This window comes from Arctopsyche grandis, chromosome 11 (genome assembly GCF_051622035.1).
Source record: "Arctopsyche grandis isolate Sample6627 chromosome 11, ASM5162203v2, whole genome shotgun sequence".
Taxonomy (NCBI): domain Eukaryota; kingdom Metazoa; phylum Arthropoda; class Insecta; order Trichoptera; family Hydropsychidae; genus Arctopsyche; species Arctopsyche grandis.
Genome location: NC_135365.1, coordinates 17,432,969 through 17,457,435, shown reverse-complemented (window position 1 = coordinate 17,457,435; position 24,467 = coordinate 17,432,969). Strand labels below are relative to the sequence as shown.

General features: G+C 32.4%; 1 protein-coding gene across 1 annotated transcript in view; it reads right to left on the bottom strand.

The window, feature by feature from the left end:
- The window catches only part of LOC143918729 (octopamine receptor beta-2R-like), a 204,395-nt gene extending 180,543 nt beyond the window's left edge, over positions 1-23,852 (bottom strand). Inside the window, exon 1 of the mRNA XM_077440749.1 lies at positions 23,679-23,852. The gene's annotated coding sequence lies outside the window, so the exon portion shown is untranslated. The remainder of the gene's footprint in view (positions 1-23,678) is intronic.
- Between the last annotated feature and the right edge of the window lie 615 nt (positions 23,853-24,467).

Genomic DNA, 24,467 nt, shown 5'->3' with positions numbered 1-24,467 from the left:
ATGTACGTCTCAGATTCGAATAAAAATTTATAGGTATACAGGCGAGATTTTCGAGCAGGCGAAGTTGTTTGCTTCATCCGTTTCCTTTGGGAATAAAATTTAATAAATAAATTTAAATTTTACTGGATAAAAGCGTGTACTAAAAACTAGAACTTTGATTTCAGACATAATGTGATCGATAAGACCCTCATATTTTAATCATCTTCAAATGATCTATCATTCGACGTAATAAACAATCCTAGGACATTTTAACTTTATATCCTTTCGAATTCCTTCTTCATCTTCAAAACGTTTTCCTTTCAGTTTCTTTCAACTTTTTTTATCAGAGGAAACAACAAAATGTCACATGATGCCAGACCAGATCAATAGATAGAGATTGAAAAACAACGGCTATTCCATTTTTTTGTCAAGAAATTGCATGCTGCGTGTTTTTTACGAGTGCGTTGTCATGGTGCAGGATCCAATTATTTGTTTGATAAAACTCGGGACTCTTTCCACAGATAAATTTGCGCAGCAGCTTCAAAACTTTTTAGATAAAGCTTCTGGTTCATTGTTTTCCCAGGTATATTGAATTGTACACAACTTTTTCTTATATAAATCAACTAGCCCGGTCTTCAAACGGAACTTCACTCGTTGTATTATTTTGGGTCATGGAAAATTGGGGGATTTCTATGTTTAATTATGGGTCTTATCCATAAGTTTGTATAAAATATTTTTAGAAGCTTATGGAGAAGGCAGAAATAGTTTCCGTCACATTTTTTTCTAATAATAATCATAATTATATGATCCGTTGTTACTTGTCATTATAAAATAACGATAGAAATACTTAAATGACAATTTAGTTCAAATTCCAGTTCCAGAAGATGTTTAGAATAGAGGTGCAGACGCAGAAACTGGTACACAGCATCTTTTTTTACTTTATTTTTTTAGATAGTTTTTTACATGCCAAAGAAAAACGCTGGTCCACCAAATCTATACCGTCACTTCCCTTCGCAAACGTCTCTCCGTGGAGTGTTTTCTGTGATATTATATTCTTTATTGACATAGATTTCACAGTGATGTAAAAAGGTGATTCCTATATTGGAATTAATGTGGGAGAAACATGTCGAAATAATAAAATGGTACGAATTAACAATGACAAAGATACCATCACAGATGGAATCCCGTGCCGCACTTTCAAGTATGTTCTTGCTATGAGTATTACTTCGTTATAGATAGTTTTTCGAGGTTGATTCGAATATAAATTTTGCATACTGAATGCAAAATTATAGAAGTAAAAAAATATATTCCGTTAATTTTAGAGTACCACTTTATATATGTATATAATTGAAATTTATAGATTAATTATGTAATTGGTAAATGGTTTTATCTAATACGCTACAGTATTTGCTAATTGTTCGTAAACTATTTCGATATATTTCGATTTACAGGATAACGTCAACACAATCGGTTTTAACATGAGCACTTAAACACCCATCAAATTGTCAGTCAATAATAATAATTTCTGAACGTTCATAAATATTCGTGCGAATTTTATTTGCTTCCGAATATTAACATATTTGCTTCCGAAATTATTTACTAAGCGCCCGTTTCATAGCGAAATTTGTGCGCGTTGTAAATGAAATTTAATTAAAATCTAAGTTTGCCGTTCTCATTATTCAAAATATTTTTGATTTTAGTATAGTTTATAACTAACATACATATGTATGTATGTGTATAATAGGAAACAATGTTCAATGAAATTTGCACGACTAGTATAAGTAGTAATTTACATGCATAATATGTATGTAGGTCAGATTATGACGATGATCGCATGCAAAAAAGAGGAACTATGTACATATGTAAGATGAAGTATGGGATTGGTAGTGATTTTTAGAAGAATAAACACTATTTTTGCATTAGTTTTGCTTTGAGAAGTCCTCTTTAAAAAAATTTTTATTCAAAATGAACAATTGGAAATGTTATCATTAGAGAGAACGCAATTTGAGATGCTCGTATTAATTAAAATTAATTTATGTTTGAAACTTTATTGCTTTCCAATCCCTTTGATCAAAATATTGTAATGATATAAGTAGTTAAAGAAGGCCAAAACGATTTATTTTCTAATTAAATAAAGTTATAGGCGTTTAAGCAATTAAGATCTGATAAAACGAGAGGGTGGTGGAAAGTCAAACATATGTATAAGGCCACTAGCTATCAAACGTCACCGTCTCCAAAAATTACGCAAATTAAGACGAGTTTATTACGATTATTTTTCACCATCGAACTATCGGAATCGATTTAAATTTCCATCGTTGACCAAACCGCGCAAAATGGCAAAGTTTCTAAACGACCAGAAGACTGATACTGAATCGTTAGCGAAGTGAAAAATAGAAAAGCCTTGTAAAAAATCAGTTAAAAATACTTATAATAGACACCAACGCATATGAGGTTTATTATGTATGTACTAGTGATAGACCCGATGAAAATTTCATCGGTGTATTATAAATAAAAAGTACCTACTTACCTGCATATAAACAATGTAAAACAACAATAGAAATAATTATGATTTAATTTGCAGTAGATGGCGCTAAATGCTCGTGCCACTAGTTTCCAAGACGAAATATTGATAGCAAACAGTATACATACATACATTGTGGTCGGTTTTTTCTTGATTCGTTATTATATTCGTACATTACGTTGGCAGTGTTTTAACTGTGACGTATGTCGAATCGAAACGACTATTTTACTTCAGAAAGCGTTACTTACATACAAACACATACACACACACACACACACAGAAAGATTGAGGCGATTATATAATAAATATATTTATCATTTTTTGTAAAGAAAAAAAATGAAATGAATCGGAAATGGAAGTTTATTGTGTCATTTTATTTCATTTCCGTTCTCTCATATTATACAAAACCATTTCCTTATTTATACAGTAGTCAATTTTACACTAAAAAGAAATTAAATATAACGAAAGTCGTGCGTGGGGTTGTGTTAGATTTTTCCTACGATATAATTTGAAAGCTCACTTGGGTTGGCGTATGCTATTATTAAAATTATTATTTATACGGCTTTGTTGAAAGTTTGACCTTTAAAATTTCGTATTGATTTCGTACGCGAAAAACAAACATTTTTGCGAAGAATTTCGCCTTTCGTGCAAAATATCAATTAAAACGCGAAAACGTCACGCATTTACCGGGAAAAACTTTGAAACGATAGGGCGTTCGTGAATTTGGGGAAAATCGTGTCGGAAAACATTTTTCATAAATCATACCGGTTTGACAGGCCGAACGATTGATAACGTCGATGCGTTTGTGTGCGGGTACTACGAGGTCGCTATAAAGTCTATATTCGAGTGTCGCAAAAAACTATAGGCCATTTTTTTTATGTTCTCTCCGCCGAACTAAAATACGTATCCGTGCGACAATAAATCATAATAATGAACTCGTATACGAGCTTAATCGATACAAGGTAAAGATGATTATGTATGCACGTACGCTTTCAAATTGTACTACTCGTATGCAAATTCAAATGTGGAGTCTTCGCGGAATGCGAATATTAAAATTTATGTTTTTGTACAAAAATACTTTATGTAAATTCTGGCTGTACTTACATAGGTACTCACTAAAGGAGACGTGTTCCCGGTTATTTTTTTTCGGCACTGGAAAAAATTGAAATGATGGAAAAGCGCTCGTATTCAAATGCGAAAGCTTCTTTCACGTAGCCGATAAAAGTTTACGTACAAAAGTAACAAAAAGAAGTTAGACCTCCATGTGAAGAATGGCGAGGGTAAATTTTTAAGACTTCTCGTAAACCTTACCCGTGTATCATTTTCATAAATATGTATATTTTTGTTTGCATGAAAAGTGGAGTAAATCAAGGAAAAAGGGTGCGCATCGAACCTCATTGCGAAACAAGGAATGAAGAGGCGTAAGAAAAAAAAACCGCAAACAAATGTGATAAAATTTGTTACGGCCCAAGTAATATCATTTTCAAAGGGTGATAAAATTTTCATGTGAGAAATTTGACGCGAAAATAAACAAAGAAAATTTTCAGGCTGTGTATAAAATTTAAAGCACAAAAGAAACCTTTGTTTCGGAGTGATACCTCTTTTGACATTCATCTCAAATTGAGTTACACGGTAGTTCTTTGTAAAGTTTGACTAATTTAGTCTACAAATTGTTTCTTTGAATGTTTGAGAATTTATACATTACTCAAATTATAAACACTTAATCACAATGTTTCAAAAATAGCATACGGTATTTATAAATCAGCTTATAATGTGTAGCGTATATTTAATTAAATTGTAGAAGGTCTAACAATTACTTGCTTTTTCTAGCGGTAATTTGAATGCATTCATTGGAAAAGTTCAAGGGTCATAATAAAATTAAGTTGTTATTGATTGAATTGTCGAGGTTACGTGCTTCGGATTAATCGTGAACGTCAGTTATTTTTCGATAGGAGGAAAAAAAACTTAAATTTAACCATCGAATACCTTCACAGGTAGTAATCATCGTCGAATTTCACAACTAAGTATAATTTGAATAGCACGAATTCAAGGAAAACCCGTTTCACCATCGATTTTGCTTCCGTAAATATTCAACATTTTTGTCGTATACCGATGCAGCTAAAACGCGTTTCAATTTGATTCCTAAACTGAAAAATAAAAGTCATTCTTATCAGCAAGACGATTGTCTATTATTTATTGTTGTCGTAGAAGGTGATCGTAAATAATTTTAATTAAATCATTAGTTGAATTTAATTTAAATATTTATACATACAGCACTATACGTATGTATTATTATATGTATTGTATTTATAGTTATGACTATTGCGCGCTAAATGCGCGTCATTCATATATGTATATTTCATTAATTTATTGTTCTTATCAATCATACAATACTGTGGTTGAGTATAATTAAATAATAACAGTCAATTTTGTTTTAAATGAGACAGACACTGATGCTTGAAAGTTTCTTACTAATTACTGTCATTTTTAATTAATCAAATTTCATAATAATAATTAATTATTGAATATAAAATTGCGTTCAATCAAAACTGTTTTCAATACTTGTATAAAGAATTGTCATATTTCCTCAACATTTATTTTTAAAATTTGCTTTTCAGGTAATTTTTTTGGTGTTTTCCCATAAATGTTCCGTCTATATTTATTGTGAATGTACATGTTTTTCAATGATTTTCACAACTCTTTTTCATATAATAACTGACCATCTTATAGAAGATCATCCTCTCGCTCGCCTCGCCTCTATTGTTCCGGTGAATTGCAACTTCTCTACACTCTCCACATCCTTCCTGGAAATATGGTTAAAGTATGTAAGGAAAGAATCTTTTTCTTACATGTTGTGGAGTCTTTTTGAAACTGTAAGCTCTTTGAGGATGGAGATGCTCCTCCCGGTCTTGTGCCAAGTTGAAAGCAAAGCTTAGGGACAATCCTCTCAGTTTTTTTTAATTTGGTCCGACAATCTTTTGGGAGATCGTTCTCTCTAGTCTTCCTTCTAGTGTTCCGGTGACTACTAGCTTATTTACTCAGTACACATTCTTCCTGGCAATATGGTGTAAGTGGGAGAGAATCCTTTTCTTTATATAAGTCTTTCTGAAACTGCCAGCTCTTTGTGAAGATGGAGATGTTCGTGCGTCTTGCGCAGATTTCTGAGAGTTCATGCGTCTATTCTTCTGCGGATTTCTGATCATCTGATGAGGCATCCCCCTTTCCTTGTGATCAAGACACCTATGTAAATAAAACCGTTGATTTCCTCATAGTGATTTATGGCACTTTTGATAAATGTTTTTTTGTGAGACTTGAATTTGTCAACGAAGAGGATTTTCGTTTTATTTTTCTTTATCTGCAGACCTATGTACATACACCTTTATTTCTATTCAACGAATTACCATTCACGTTGTGTCGTTCTCGTATCTTATAAATTAGATTATAAATCTTTATGCCACATCTCTCAAAATTGTTACTTACGTATTATGTATTTCATCAATATATACAAATAGGTAACACATTGAGTTTCAAATCAGCAAGATGATGCTTCCAAATCCTCTTATGGCGACATTGCAACACAAGATGTATCTCAAAAAGCTGCAAAATTAGAACTTTCCGGTACTCAATGAAGAGGCAGTATACTTAATTTTCACTAACCTCTAAATGAATGAGGCTAGGGGATGTTTTATGTCATTGTAATTATTTGATATTCAATGATTCACCCTTTCAAGTGGTAAAGTTTCATTCATGGAAGGATCGTGATTGTGAACATACAGCAAATTTACATTTTTTTGAAACCGTTTTAGTTTTACATTCGGCTTCAAAAGCAACATTGAATGTTTTTATTAAATGAATCAAGCATTATTGCTACATCGATCGAATCCTTCAAGTGTGCACAAAAACTCTTTGATACATGTAAAAATGATCAGAATTCCTATTACAAGTATTGCAATACTACGGTCAAAACGAACAAATGTTCATTCAACTAAAATAAATTTAACTTCCGCAGAAACATACATGTGTATACGTAGGTAGTACAGTCACGTCCATAATACCGAACCGTTAAATTAGAATTGACGGTGGTCCATTCAACAGTATGTCACAGAGCAATAATATAACTCCCGGTTATTGCTGTTTTATACGGAACACTTAAACTTAATTACGAGACCGCACACAACTAGAAGAAGACTACTAGACATTCGAGAACACATTCGTCTGAATTTTGCACGTCGATATGGACGGTCGTTTTACGAATTTCATTAAGTATGAGTTACATATAGGTACATACATATATGTATGTATGCATGTAGTATCATGTAGTTACAGCGAGATTTTCATCAAATTAAATAATCGCGCCCGTCGTCTAGGCAGGCAAACTCGATGCAATTAAGGTCAAATTGGCCATCTTCAATTATGCTAGAAGACCTCTGGACGTTCGTATCCACGGGGAACGCTTCTTTGATGCGGGGTATATTTATATTAAACGATTCATTGGCCTCTCCTTTTATCCTTCTTTCAATGTGCAACGGATGCGAGATGAACGAGCGAATTCATTTCAGTGCGAATATTGTTACTTTGCATCTCGAAATTAAAGCGAGGAGAACCTTTTTCCAGTTGTTTTCCAGGATTTGCAATATCTATAAAACGTTCATTTTTATAAGAAAATTACCAACTCACTTACAGATGATAAAAAAAAACAAACTAACATAAATCTGATAAAGGTTTTTTAAAAATATAAATATTATATCCTAGCTGTATTACCCGGCTTCGCTCGGTATTTGTAATATAAACCGCTTAAACATGACTAATATAATAGTAAACATTTTATTAAATTTATTTGAACAGTTTTATTTTATATAAATTTATTTGAATACTCATTTGTTATTTTTATTAAATTGACTTTCACGAACAAACAAACATATATACTGTCTTTTTCAAAATTAAATGTATACCAGAATCCGGCGCCTGCGCCTCCGGAGCCTTCGCCCCCTAGGGCTTCCCCCCGGCACGAAAGCGGCTTCGCCCTCGGTGCCTTTGTCCCCCGGGACTTCGAATCCTTTGAATCGAAAAAAATCGAATCAGTGCCTTTAAAAATAAATCGAACGTGTCGTCTACGAACGAACTAACCAACCAAAGTCTCTTTCGAAATTATATATTAGATAATGTTTATAGTTATAATATACATATATTATATATACTTAATTTATATATTATAAAATATTTTTCGCATAAAAATATTTTATAATATATACATTAAGTCATCGAACGATAGATTATGCGATCGTACGATAGATTTAGTCATTGCTTTACTGAAACGTCAAAAAATAAATTGGCGGTAACAAGAATGAAATTTGCATGGAAAATAAAAAAAATACCATTAGATACAGCTTTTAAATGGGGTACTGTAAAAAAAAAGTGATAACTATATTATTTAGTGTGATTTGTGAAGTGAGTGTGTGAAGCCACAAAATGTTAAATACTGCCGATTATTATTGCCACGTTGGACTTTGCCTATTTTCTAAACAACGAATGGCTTTTAAAAAAAGAAATATTAGATTAATTTAGCAACAGCTTTACTGACTTTACTTAATTCCATACATTTTGAAGTTTCTTATAATCATCTTTAAATATAAATATAAAAATTTCTTATAATATCCATGGCATAGCAAAAACCATCGCAATGATACTTACAATGTATGTGGAAAGTTTACAATTGATTGAATTGCAAAATGACGCTACGTTGATACAATTAAAATGTATTGAATCCAGAAAAATATTCACATTTAAAGAAAATTTGTAAATATTTTTAACTTTTAAAAACAACAAAAAAATTCTAAGATTCTTAATTCAATCGCCGTTTAGGTAGTGAGAGGATGGTAGAGGGCAGTGGGTGGAAATGGGGTGGTAAAATGGACACTCATTGATAGATGCAACTCTGGAAGCTGTGCTGTCCGCTAACGGTTGATATAACTACTTGACAATTTCTTGACTTGATTTCTGTCGGGCGCATGATATTTTAATATCGTGATTTTGACTTTTTTTGTAATTCAATATTTGTGTGGCAATTCTAGCGTGCAAAAATACACGAGTATTTTCATGTCGCAGCTAATGCTCGTCTCAGCGAAGTCTCAGGTAGAGAATCACACGCAATTCTAAATCCGCAGGTCCCAAATCACTGAACGGCAAATCCTTCATGGGATACCATCCTGTGATGGTGTCGCGTGCTGTTGGCGCTATGGTACAGTGTGGTGTGGCAATAAAAACGCCATAAAAATAATTTGAAGTTTAATTAATTCCGTCACGCGTCGCCAGTGGCGTCGATGTGCACGTAGCTAGGAAATGGTCGCAATTTGTCCGGTTTCGTCATGACATCGCTTCGCAGCTGAACGATCTCGTTCTGCGGCCAAAACGCGAACTTTGTCGTCCCCCCAAACCCACCCACCGAAACATCATGACTCCCCCTTTCCATTAACCCCCTTTGGGTAATGGTTGGTCCATCGGGTTCGATGCTGGACGACCGTGAACGACGAACGAGCACTAATGGTCGACGATGATGCATCTTAAATCGAGTTTCGACCGCCGGTCGTCACCGTCTAAATTCACTGTCGCATTAATGATATAGTGATGTCCTAGTGGCGTTCAATTTGTTAACCGTTTTAGTGCCGACGTCTTACGAATAAACATAATAAATTTTGTAGCCGCAAAAATAGCGATAAAACGCGTCTACGCCTGCGACTATAATGCAAACAGTAACAGTTGGGAATTTTATGGATCTTTAATTGTCTTATTGATTTCGATCGAAGTGTGCTATAATATTTTTATTCTTACACTAAAAATATAATGCATTTATCTCTTTTAGGAATATTTGTGGTTTATATTAAGTTTTATTACACCATATTTGAGTCCTAATGAAAATTAAGTTTTCCTTTTAATTCCAAAGTAAGATTTACTGTACATAGCACAAAGGAAATGTAACCGTTTCAAAAGTTTTTTAAATGATACATACAAGATTTAAAATCTTGCACGTGTATTATATGTATATATACACTACACTACCATAATCCCGCTGTTTTGAGATTGCTGTACAATGCTCTAGTTAGGAGTATCTTGGAATACGCTTCTATGATCTGGAATCCTTACACTAAGTCTCTATCTGTGAAGCTTGAACTTGTCCAAAGACGATTTCTCAGACTGCTTTATAAGGAGCAATATGGGATTTACCCATACTTATTTCCTTCAAAATTCGTCATGGGTATGGTCGGCTACACTTCTCTTGACCACAGGAGGAGTGTTGCCCTCATCAAGTTCTTGTTTTCCATATTTAGAGGCTGTATCTCCTGTCCGTCTATCCTGGCTGAGTTGGGCCTTCATGCTCCAGAGAGTGTGATATGGACCCGCCATCGTCCCCTTTTTCACACTCATTTGGCTAGAACTGTGGCATTTAGTTATTCTCCCATTCCTCACGGCCTCCGTTTCTTTAATTCGCTGGATGGTGCTGTTGACATTTGTCACGTCTCTCTTCATTCTCTGCACCTCTTCCTAAGTTATGGAGGACGCGACCATTTAGAAAGGTTGAGTTAGTGTTTTTAACTATGATTTCATGTTTTATTTAGTTATCTTTTCCTTATTTAATTTGTATATTTGTATATATGTACATATAATTTGTTTATTTAACTTGTATTTTTTCCTTTTGTACTTCTTAACCTTTTAAGCACACTCGTCGCATTGGAGCAATCTGTTAGACGAGTGTGCTTGATTAATTGATTTTGTAAAATAAAATAAAATAAAATATTGTATCTGGTTTCATCATTTACCAAGGGTTCCCAACTGGTCGATCGCGATCGATCGAGTGACCGCGAACCAACATTTGTTATATTTTAATAATAGTGATTTAAATGTTTTAAAATAAAATATATCAAATTTTATTACATATAAAGCGTTTCAGAGAAAAAAATTGTATCAACCGTTGCAGAGAAGAATTTGAGACAAAAAAGATTTGGTGATTCACAATGAAGTAAGGAAGTTGAGCAAAGGATATGTTTTTGTTATGTTTTGAGATTTATTGTCTGAAATAAGAATATTTTTATTGAGAGAAATGCTCATAATGCTACCTATTTTCAAAAAAACGAATGGCTTTTAAAAAAATAAATATTAGATTAATTTAGCAAAAGCTTTACTGACTTTACTTAATTCCATACATTTTGAAGTTTCTTATAATCATCTTTAAATATAAATATAAAAATTTCTTATAATATCCATGGCATAGCAAAAACCATCGCAATGATATTTACAATGGATGTGGAAAGTTTACAATTGATTGAATTCCAAAATGACGCTACGTTGATACAATTAAAATGTATTGAATCCAGAAAAATATTCACATTTAAAGAAAATTTGTAAATATTTTTAACTTTTAAAAACAACAAAAAAATTCTAAGATTCTTAATTCAATCGCATGAAAATTTAAATAAAAAATATCTTCAAACCGAAAAAGGTTGGGTATCTTTGATTTACAACCATTCTTCATCCACTGCTGGATGAAGGCCTCTTTCATTCGTCTCCCTTTTGGTTTCCATATTTTACTTTCCCACACATTTTTTTGAATTTCATCTACCCACCTACATGCACACTTTTAAATTCTCTCGGGTATCATTCAAACACTTATTTCATCTATCTATCGTCTGTTATCGTAGCTACGTGACTTTTTCATTGGAATTTCAGTTTCTTTTTTCTCTCCATTTTCTAACTACGTTTGTCAAGCGTAGATTAAAGTTGCTCTACGTTTAATTATGTAAATACAAGAATATGTACGAGTGTATCTTTGCATGAATTAACACTAAAGAATCCGAATTTGCCAGGAACGTGTTCAAAATATGAAACGTTTGTTAGGCTTAAATGTCTGAAATTACACGCGTTTACTATTAAAAAAAATTTTGTAATTACATACATACACGTTTAAACTATTTCAAAAATTTAATTTAATACAAGTACAAGTGGCTAAACATTCCATTTTTACGAAAATTTAAATTAAATTCTCAACTTTGTTCATATTTCGGATTCCAAAAAAAAAACTACACGAACAAACAAATGTATGTACCTAGGCTTAATAATTTTTTTTAATACACTCACGAATCAATAGGGGGAATGAAAAAATAAATATTCATATATGAAGATCGATAGGATCGGAATTCAATGGAATAATGGAAAATTGACGTCAATATTCAAAAAAATACACGATGATGTGACGTTTTTCATAAATGTATCTACATATACAAAGTGCCGAAAAATTTTGATGGATTAAAAGTATTTCAAGGCGAGATTCTAAAAATAAATAAAAAAAATGAAACACGTATTGTGAGGACGGCAACAATAGTATAATCAAAATATGAATCAATTTATTGATAGACGTATAAGGATTGGTACCAATGTATTGACAAACGTGATACAGTCATCTAAGTACTTACTTCGCCACCTCATCGATAGGCTAATACGCGAAACCGTAAATCAATACAAAATCCAATTATCAATTTGTTACAAATAACAGGAATGTATTTTGAGTGAATTGCCCGTGAAACGTTTTTCGAGTAATCGAGGGTAGCAATAGAGTGGTTTGAAATATTAATTAATTCAATTCGATGTACAACACCCAGCCCCATTCGGGGCGGGAGATTAACTTCAACCATTTACAGAGCGAAATTCTGCTATTCACCGATCATATGAATTATTTATTCGATAGAAGATTAATAATCCCACACACTCTCCGGCGATGTTTATTATTTTTCGGTATGTAGGGTGTTATGAGTAATGGTGATTTATCGATCCATATTTACGTCGCGCATCGCGTTTTATAATCATTTAGTGTTGTATGTATGTTTGTAAGATGTTGTCGATCGATCTTCTGGTCCAATTGTGTCGGGTCAAATAGCCAGACTGTCTGGCAAGGAGTTCGACGTAAAAGAAAAGAGTGATATTGTAGTTTCTCTGAAGGTGCAATATCGAAAATTGCCGTACGTATTGATATAATTAAAGGAGAAAAGAGTGTGATTAAAAATGTGAAGAATGATTTGAGCGGACTTATTTGAAATTGTATAAGTTTTTGAATTTATTTGAATGCAAAATTTATTCGAGATCAAATTTATTTGCATTGGAGGAACTTTAATTTAGTAATGCAAATAACTACGGAGCGGAAGCCTTGCAAAGGATTAAGTGAGATAAACTTGTAAGATTTATACGCTGTATAAATAGTATCGGAATAAATTTATTATTGGGTTTTAATGAAAATTCTAATATATTTTTACATACATATAAGTATATACGATATGAATGCTATCTATTGCTATTAAATGCATATTTAATTTAAGATACCTTCTGTAAACTTTTGTGATTTGATAAATAATTCATACATAATTTCTATGGATATACTGAGTATCAATAGATGAGTATTCGTGATAAAATTTGACCTGAAGATTCTGACTTATTTCTAATCAGTTTTAAATATAAGACGTCCTGAAAATAACATAAATTTCATGTTATGTATATAATTGATCAGAAATTGAAACTGAATAATAATGAAATGACTGGTAATAAAATTCATTCAAACTGTATTGAATGATGTTTAAATTATAATACTTTTAGACGAAGCATTTTAAATAAGATTATTTTTTAATATGTACATATGTACATAAATACATATATATTAAATACACGATTTCACTTCTAAATCCTATTATATTATCTCCTCAGAGAGAGAGAGCTTGTCTTGTACCGTTCTTAAATATCAACCCAAATCTTTAGCTCTTTCTCACTATATTTCGCAAAGAGACCATCTTAAGTCCTCCTGAGACATCCCGCTGACTTTTTGCCTTTTAATGCTGTCTTTAAATTTTCTTTCGGAAGATTTCTATTTCTCGGCATATCCCGGTCACCATAGTTGATACATCTTGATCAATATCGAGTTTTTTTAGTTTCTAATTAAAAAAGGGCATTACATACATATATGTATAGTATTCTCAAAACATTTTTTTTGGTTTCCAATTATATGAAAAATTATAATCAGAACTATAATTATTTTCAGCATATATATAATAAGGTTTATTCAAAAAATTTGATATAGAACTTTGAGATCCCAGAGTACAGAGTACAGAGATTGCTTGGAAAATTTAAACAAATTTAAATGATTTACCGAGGAAAGCTGTATGTATTATGTAACACACATTAACATAAGCGTACATATCTATCGAAGAACCTACAAATTTTACCGTAGCATAAATATTTACAAACAATTCAGCGCGCGTTTCACTTCGGCGATGTCGATTACGTTGAGTTGTCACGCGAATTTTCCGAAGATTTCCCATTTGTTTAACAACGCGACGCTTCGCACGAAAAACCCTCTCATCTCAACGTTTAAATTTTCGTCGTTGGAAATAGGTCGATTAGGCCACTTTTAATATGGAAAATTTATGCTCTCCAGATTGGACACCCACACGCCGTCGAGAGGAAAAGCGAGCGTGGTGGGACAGGAGCAAAAAACACACATATTTATATAAATAAATATTGTGTATGCGAAACCTGTCGTTTTGGCACGGCTCTTGGGGGTAATTCGGGACAGACGCCGCTCGGAAATAGAAATTCTTCTTTCCGTCGGGCTAATCTCCACCGGTTGTATCATAATATCGAGATACGCGAAGTCGCCATGGGAAATTTATTTACGAGTATTTGCGGATGATGGCGAACGTGTCTTATAAGTTTTCAAGTGTGCTTTTCCTAGAACGGAGGCAACGTATGAAGCTTAAGGCTCTCCTGCTGTATGTATATATGTATAGTTTTTGGTACAAAGTCGACTTGTCGTTATTTCAAATTGTAAAGTGCATAAGTTTAGTTTTAGTTAGGACGGCTAATACTGATATCATTTTCTAAAAGTTACTCTGTGGTATAATGATATCCTATGAAGCTTTCTTTTTCAATTAAAATTGTGAATTTCAATACACTGATTCTAGTCTATGTAATTGTTTATAAATTTTCATATTGAAGTATTTTAATTCGAATATGATAAAATAGGTCAAACGTTGAACGATATAAAATTATTAAAACGTGAAATTTAATAGCACGTATGACAAGATTTTCATCACTTTCACACGTTAAAGCATTATGGCGTGAACGTTGAGTATATTGGATTATATCCAGTACCTTTTTTCCTCAGCTTTTTTTTTTGAATTATTAAATACGTCACGTATCAAATTATTTTATTCGTATATGCATATGTTCATATCGTATTCATATAATAAAGGCACTGTCTTGAATTGAACATCAAAGAGATGAAAGCTTTGATTTTGATATTTCAAAGAAACATACATATGTATAATATCAATAGGTGGATCTTCGGAATTATTCCGTTTGGTTATATTGGCTTTAGATAAAAAATAAAAAAAACGAGATGAATATACATATAATAGTTGCGAAATTCTAGAAAAGGCAAAATAGGCAGTAGAAATTTTAATTGCGTGCCGCGTTAATGGCCCAAAGCGAGACCATACGAGAAGCCTTCGAATCAGAATGGGCAAGTTTGGACAAAAAGGGTGCTCAAATTATGGCCGAGGGGGGCTCGAGAGACCGCAAACCGAACCTCTTACGATCTCAAGGGTAGTGTTGTTGTAAGGGTGGTGGAATAAAAAGAAAAAAATCCGTCCAGGGAACTTTTTCGTAGTGTTAAACGGACGTAGATAGCCGGTGCTCTGCGATGAATGGAACCGTTTCTAAAGGGGCTTTCAGATAACTTGGTATGTATTATACGTATGCGAGTCGGTGTGTGTACGTATGCACATACGTGTGTATAGGCTGTGGCAATAACGACGAGGTAAAAAGGGCTCAGCCCTTAAAACCCACGTCCGGTTGCCGCGTAATTTCGCCGGAAATAGTACGAAAGCTCTCGCAGGTACGAAGCGGAAAACTATTCGGGACACTTTTATACCTTCTCTATAATATCTATCTAGGGGGATTTTCGAATAATTATTACATTGAGTGTGTGTGTGAAAAACATTCGAGTATTTTCGTTACTGTGAATAAAATTTATATGATCATTTATATTATAATACATTAAAATTTGCAGGCGTGCATATGATAATAAAATTTACGAGTATTGTGTAATCTCATTTCCCAGTTGCAAATACTACAATTATCAAAATTATGATTAGTAATAATCGAAAATTAACTTTATAAAAATATATCCGTCTATTGATTTACGCGTTTGTCTTTTGATTTCGGGATTACAAATCATTGATTTCATTTCGAATCGATAGTCTATTAATTTCTATTCATCATATAGACTACGTGAGAAAGCATATGAGGTGAATGAATAGAAATTGTCCAATTTAGAACTACGTAAAAAAAGTTCGTGTATATCGAAAGACGTATATACATACGTACGTTTATATTTAAACCTGTTTTTAAATTAAATAACTCTAAATCTAAGCTGAACCAAATCATAAATCTACTATGTACAAATGTTTAATGGATCGCAATACCGACCGCAATATGATAATGGATCGATTTACCGGTATACCAGTTTACCGGTAAATCTACAAAATGTTGCCATGGGTTGAATTTAAAAATTTACCAGTAATTATCGGAAACTATTTTATCGCGAATTCAGTACATATGAACATATATAGGTATATAATTCCATATTATTAAATTAAATATCGATGTAAATGGCGTGTTGTGGATTAGGTTGTCTGTAATTTGTTTATTTTTAATATTATATGTTGCAATTTCGTATTGATAAATTCACTAGCAACACAGATCAACGAAATCGCAATAAATGCGATCAGACGGTTTTTTTAATTATGCTAGAAAATTTCAAATGGTCCAAACTTTAAATAAATACATAGTTATGATTAGTTAAAAATATATTATTACGAGTTTATTTTAATGCGTTTATGACATTATTCGCCTGAGGTTTGTGTTTAATTATTTACGATTTAATCTAGGTTAAATTTTTTAGAAAATGTAACCACATACAGTTATCTTATCCACACAAAAAAAAAATAATCTAAGGCTTTTAATAAAAAACCACCAAATTTTATGTACATACGTACATTTTGTTCTTCTCATTGTATTAGAACTAGAATTACAGATGGTTTGTGAAGATAATAAAATGAAATTTTCTTTTAATTCAACTTCGTAGTCCAACATGTATCTAAATCAAGTTCAATTTATGTTCAAAATAAACAAAAAAAATGGCTTTAGATAGTTGAACAAAGAAAGAATGAAATATATTTAAGCTAAAATCACGACAGTTATTTTTATGTCCAAGTAGCTGATTAATAAAAAGTTTGATTTATTTGAACAATATCTTCAAAAAGTGCATACTTTTCAGCTTATCAAATATAAAATAGAGTATATGTACAATATATAAATGGGAAAATCATTTAAATATATCGTTTTGATCCTTTTCAAAAGTCATTTACAAATTGCATATATAAGTATAATATAAGTTACCCGAGAAAAGTGTACCAAATTTAGTGGTTCTAAGTTAAAAATTTTAGGTTTTCCTATCAGAAGAACAAATAAATAAACATTTGAATATACTTAGAAGAAGTAGATAATGAAGCTAATAAAAAATAAACCACACAAACAAATAGAAAACATGCATATTGAAACGTATTTATACGACAACCGTAATTGTACGTATGTTACGCTCGATTGTTACGTGTCACGTTAATCTGATAAATGAACGGATGATTTAATCAGCTGCTATTCATGCGCCGATTGTACGTGTATTTTTCTAAACGAATGACTCACATACAGCATTGGATCGAAACTATTGTTTCCGATGTTTTACGAAAAGACGTCTTCTGACAATTCTTCATCGCGATTGTGATGATCGTTCTTAGATAGACGTGGGTCTATTTCATGACCTAATTTTTTCCACTTTGTTGGTTGGTCAGTTTTTTTTTTGCATTTTAAAAGGAAAATTGTGTTGTTTGAACAGTTGACGCAAAACAGCTAGGAATCCATTATGACGGAAAAGACTGATGCGATGAACACAAAATTAATATAAATATCAAATTAAATGTAAATTTATTGCTTAGTATTATATGATTTTTGAAATGTTTTTAAAATTTTAATGCAATTTAAGTCATGTATGTATTAAACGTTTTTAAATGTATTTCATTATCGCCTAAGTACATATGTACTAAGTACTAAGTACTAAGTACATATGTACTTACATATACTGATATACATATGTATTCATGTGGTCGATTACAAGTAACGTAGTCTAAAAACCCGTATCTCTCATTTCTCGGTGGATGGAATGAGAAATCGCCTCCTCTCATTCAATCGATTCGTAAAAGTGATTTATGTATAAGTCAAAGACTAGCCAAAATTACTAGAAACTATTTTCTTTTTGGAAATTTAGCCTACTAAAGAAACTACGACTTTTTTGATTATAAATTGAAAACTGTTGATTTATATAATGGGCAAACAAACAAATATTTTCTTGGTAAAGTACTCACAGACGTATTGAAAAGTCAACATTCATCCATTTGTCTTTGTTTTGGGCAACTTTCATTCATCTCATCCCACGAATTTTTCTGATATTGTCTACCCATATCCCCTGTGGCCTTCTTTGCACTCTTTTACATTCTCTCGGGTACCATTCGAGCACTTATTTCGTCCATCCAGCGTCCGTTCTTTTAGTTATGTGACCAACTTTCAGCCATTTTAATATCTATACCGTCTCCAGTAGATCAACCACATTTTTCATACTTCCTACCTACGTATTCTGTTTTATGTATTTTTAAATTTATATTTCTTACGATGTCACTATATGTTATATCTCCTGAGGAAAATCTATGGTATGAAAATTGTACATATGTACATATATAAAGAAATATATTATAAATTTTGAAATAATTTTCAAATAGTAGTGACATACATACATATGTATGTATATGTACATAGGTAGAATGGTTTATGCCAATTTGATGGAGGAACCATTTCAAGAATGTAATCAGATAAATTTTCAAACTCTGATAGGTAAAAATCAACTTGTCACAATATAAAATAAAAAGCCAGCAGTATAGCTCAGTGGTTGCGTTTATGTTTAGCACCAAAATATTATTGGGTACGATCCCGGGCTAATCTTTTATATACTGCTGTTTAGACTTGGATGTTTGTGAGTCCAAGTCAGAGTTTGCAAATTTTATCTGATAATTGTTGAAACGGTTCCTAAAAATTGGTAAAAAAATCATCCTACCTGCTGTCACACTACTTTCTGAATTATTGTATGTACAATTTGTAAAAAAATATGTACAAGTCTAAAAGTCCATATTATTTAATTAATTAATTAATTGCGTGTTCTTCAGCTTTTCGGAATACAGTGATTTATGTAATGAAAATGCTGCATTGTTTGTAATTATTTGTCCAGGAAGGCGCATTGGGGTCTTTCTGTCAAGCCTTCCTGGTATATACATATAATATATACATATGTATATATGTAAAAATAAATAAATAAAAACAAAAGTCACAAATATCCAAGTCTAACCAGTAGGATCACAGATTATAAATTATTTTCAATCGAATTTAAGTGAACTGGACTACATGCAGAATTTAACTGAAGTTTTGCGTCTAGATATACGTCGACAGCATTTTAATTTTTTTTAAATACCATAATAATACAAAAATCTATTTTTATTTTATGCCAGGATTCATGCCACCTCGTTTTTATTATTCCGAAAATAAAATACCCCGTCAACAGGAATTCACGCCATTTTTATTTGCTCGAAAGTACAAATATTTCCGTGTATTTTTTTTGTTCTTTTTAATAATAAAAATATATTTATCATCATAAGACGAGAATATGATGGGGCTTTCGCGTCGCCGTTGAAGGGGAGGCAGGATGAATGTCTCCAGCACCTCTTTCTTATCGGATGGGGTGCACATCAAAGGGGATGGTTGCGGTTATGCGGGACCGGAGCTGGAGCAAAATGTAATTTGGACAAGTTTACCAGACGAGAGCGGGCCCTAATCAATAACGAGTTAACGCACAAATTAATTTTCACCTCCGCAATCCGCCAGGGAAACATTTCATTTTCCATCTCTGAGCGACAGCCACCGGATTGCTGACGGGGTAAGAGAAAATGGCGAAACGGGGGGAGGGGGAGGGGGGGCTGTGGGCCCAAAATCGCGTAAACATTTATGGAAATTAACGGCTATTAAGCGAAGGGCTTACCGTACCTCTATCTCGGTACGTTACGTACCTACATACCGGAGAGTTGTTTCTGTTTGCTCGCTCGTGGAAGGCAATGATTTATGGTAATTGTACGGACTGCTTCCTACAATTGCGATATCCGACAGATGTCCCTCGCAGAAATGTCGTTATGTCGTTGCCTGCTTGCCCATCGCACGATAACGATTCGATGTGTGATACCATTCATGGTTTATAAATATAATGTATCGAAACTGGTATCGGTCGTACATCTAATAGTTGGATGAGAGTTGTTTGATGTAGGAGTTTGGCGTAAGGCTATGTCCACGTGAATATGTACGTACTACATAGCAGCAACCATGACACGTTAGAATCCAACCACTCCAATCGTAATTATTGAATAGAGTATAAAAGCTATGCTTATCAGTTAGCTTGGTAGATTATGGAGTCCAAAATTTGGCCTCAAATTTATGCAAAAAATTGACGAAGCAATGACCGTTTTGAGGGTCGATTTCTATTTAAAGTGATTTTAGTTCGAATTTAATGTCTCCACTCAAAGCCCGATTTTCATTTGGCTTATGTATAATACCTAGCCAGCTGTGTGGCTCGGTGGTTTCGTTTATGAGAGGTTATCGGGTTTGCTCCCGTACTAATCTTTAATGCTGTTGGTCAGATTTGGATATTTGTGACTCCAAGTCGATCGTTTCCTATCAGAGATTGCCAATTTATCTGATTTCAATGTTGAAATGGTTCCTCCATCAAAATGTCACAAATATCTGAATTTGATCTATGTACAATATGTACGAATTAATGAACAAATCTAAGTCCATATACGTCTTTATGGACTAATTAATTAATTAATTAATTTTTTAATTTGTGTTCTTCAGCCTCTCGAAGTACAGCGATTTATGTCATAAAAATGCTGCAATGTTTGTAATTAATTGTCTAGGAGGCGCATTGGGGTTAACCTGTTAGGTATTCTTTGTATATATCTATGTAAAATAAAATAATAATAGAATCTATAAATATTTTGGACAAAAAATCTAAATACTATTATTTCATTTTATACAGCTAACTTTTTAATTCAACGTGCATAGTAGGATTGAATCTCTACCATGCTTTCGCAATTTTCTAAAAGTTTATATCTTTAGCATTTAATTCTAATAAATAATTAATTTATGCAAATATATTTTGTCAAAATAAACTTATGTTAATAATAAACCAGCAGTATAGCTCAATGGTATGCTATCAACAGAGCTGCACTACTAAACAAGTACCGAATATATATGTACATTTAATGGAACAATTAAAATTTTGATGTCAAATACATGTACATACACATGTACCTACATATATGTATATAAAATATTGAAATTCCTAGAAATCAACCCCTTGAATAAGTATTTTTAAAGTCAAGACCGATTTAAATCGCTTACTTGCATCCAAAAATGGTACATTTACCCAATTTAATCAAAACAAAATGGCCAGTAACATAGCTCAGTAGTAAGCGGATAATGCTAACAACTGAGGGGTCACGAATTTGATTCCTGATCCAGAGCTGCTGGCCATCAGAGTTTGCTAATTTATTTGAATTCATTGTTGAAACGGTTCCTACCAAATTGGATACCTACCCACATTTGTTACCATTATTTGAATTTAATTTCAAATTTATAATGATTATAAATTTATGAATTTACATATATATAAAGTAGGTACATATGTATGTACAAATTTGACTACAAGCCTCACTTTGAAGTAATCCGTAATGTTACTATGGTAAATATACATAATTTTTATATTTATATAAATATACTAGATAAAATTTGGCAAGGTAAAAAATATTGAATGTATATTTTTTCGATTTATTTCTTTTATAGATTGAATCTGAAACAATATTTCGATTTTGATATTACATAGGATTCAGTTGTAGCCAAAAATAGATACAAAAAAACATTTAGGGAGGCTTTCACATTCAAATTCAATATTATTCAAAAATGTATGTATGTATGTATATACCGGATTTGGTACATTTTTCGAAAAATGAAAGGATTTTATGTTTTAGTTTTACATCTTACGTTTGGATAACGTAAAAATATTCTCAATCGAAAACATTTTGAGGATACGTTCCAATTTTTTTCTTGAATACTTCGCATGTATGAATATAATAATATTAAATGAAAACGTCGAAATAAAACAACGGCAAAATGTAGCATTCAATTAAAATTAGTGCGGCTTATTAAAGTTAAAACTAAGGCGGAAGGGACGGCTCTTACGTTTCATTATTAATATTTAATATGTATATGTTTGCATATGTACATATACATATGATAATGAAACCAAATTTTAATAGACATATAGATATTGATAAAAATTTCTAGTATAAATCATGTGACATGTCCAAGTTTATGTTTTGATTTAAATATAGATATGATGAAATTAAAGTGTGCGTGATACATTTAACATTTTCTAATAAAAGTTTAAAAGGTATTTTTATCTCAATGTTCTATCAGTGTAACTCGTTCAAAGATCTTAAACTTAGTTGGCCGAAATATTAAATGTTTTCAATGAATATTTTTGGAGAAGACAAATTAGCGGCTGTTGATTTGCAGTTCAGCTTAGATGATGAGCGATATGTTCAAAATAAAGTTCATTAGAAAGCTATATATTTTTATTTCCGTATTATTATGAAATAGATTCCAAGGTTGTAGAGATGAATTCAATTTACATATGTAGGATCGATCATGATTTTGGTTGCTTCTTTTTTCGAATAAATTTTTTCTTTTATTTCGTTTGTGTACGAAATAAAGTAAAATATAAATAAACAAATAGGCAAGATGTATCTTTGTGATGTATACAAATTGGAAGGAAAAGTGTTTATTTACATACAAGATTTTTCCGGTACGTTTGTATGTCGGAAGAACCATGGAAATGCGCGAATAATACGCATCGTGAGCAAAAATAATAGGATTTATTTTGTCCGTCAATACTCTTATTTTGTAAAAAAGAAAGCGGAAAAATGTACAACGAAAGATGCTTGAAAACTTAAAATCATTTGTAAACGTCCATAATGATGGACATACATACATATTATATAATATTTATGTATATTCTAAACAGGTATTATTAATGGTAAATTGAAAGATCCTGGTTGTATCATATATAAGTAAAAAATTGTTGTAACCAGTTTTTTTATATAACTATTGAACATAAAACGCTAGTATAATAATATAAAATATACGAACAGAAATGACCGTCAATGGTAATTAGCAAGAAAAAAATTCAACTTCAAAATTGTTACGATCAAAGAGTAGTGAATCAGCAAAAAACTTCTATTAAATATATTTTTTTTATTCACAATCTAAGTTGAATGACTATAATCTAGAAATAATCAAAGTAATCTGTATTGTGACGACTTGCAAACGAGTTTTTTATATCAATTATACGTTTGTATATGTATGTATATTAATTTAACCATTCCAACACATGTTTTGATTAATTTAAGCACATGTAGATGATTTTAGCATGTATTGTATTTGATACAGACTATACAACCTTTAGGGCGTTTCTTTTTCTTAGAATGACTTAGAAACAAAAACACAATTTTTACAGACAAAAAGACGGCTGAATTTCACATTCAGACATGAATGCCATCGTTGAAAAGAATTCATTAAAAACAGTCGTTGTTTTCAGTTCGAACGTTCCTCGTGTAATTTGCATCTTTTTGTGATGCCGAATATATTTTGAACGGTCTTCACCGCGACGAAGACGACCGTCGAAAACGTATTAAAACCACACATAGACATACTTATATATTTAAAAACATATACATATATATATACACGTATATACATAAACACATATGGAAATAAATTTTTCGTGAAAGTATTGTTGCGTGTAATGAATATGTGTATGTTTACGTTTTGCAGGTGTAACGATAGGACAGAGATAGAGATCATCATCGCAACTCACTTCACAGACGGGTGGGTGGTTTAATTTTGCGGTGTGTCGGTGGTCCGACGTAGTGTCCGCACGTGATAGATTTTCGCCGTCGGAAAATCGGTCGGAAAAACGCGTCGCGCGTGTTCCGGTTTTCCCGCGCAAAGCGTGCGAGCGTCCGCGCCCGAGCGCGCCGGCTGAGCGACTGCTGGCCGGGCCCTGCGGCCGCGCGCGGATGCTGCGGCTCACACAAACCAACACGCTCACGTGTGCACACACGCCTATGTGTGCATGTAAGTGTGATGAATTGACCATAGGACAGGTTGAACTGTCATCAGCTCAGACCTGTCGATATGAAATATGATGATGATCCATCAAAGTTTGATGATTTCGCAAAGGATCCACAGGCGGTCGTTTTGGCGGAAACAGTTCCTTCTTCTGCTTTGAGTGATTCACTTTTAATTAACTTTTGTCTTTTATGATACATATCAAATAGTATTATGTGTACCTGTCAACTATAAAACTTGCAATGACAATACTCACTAACTTTCTAACTAGTAAAAGATTGCCATATCTTGTACCCAGTGTTGTAGCGCTAAATAATTACAGAAATGAACTTTTCAATCATCTGATAAATTAAATCAGCTGATAACTAAAAATAAAACTATCACTGTTTGATCTGTGTACATATATTAAGCTTGTATTGGTTAAAAAATTTGTTTTGGAGAAATAAACAATGAAATTTGAGGTAATGGGTAGCTGTCGGAACTAAATGTATATGATGTATGTTTGTACGCTTATTGTAAAAAACTAAATGTATGT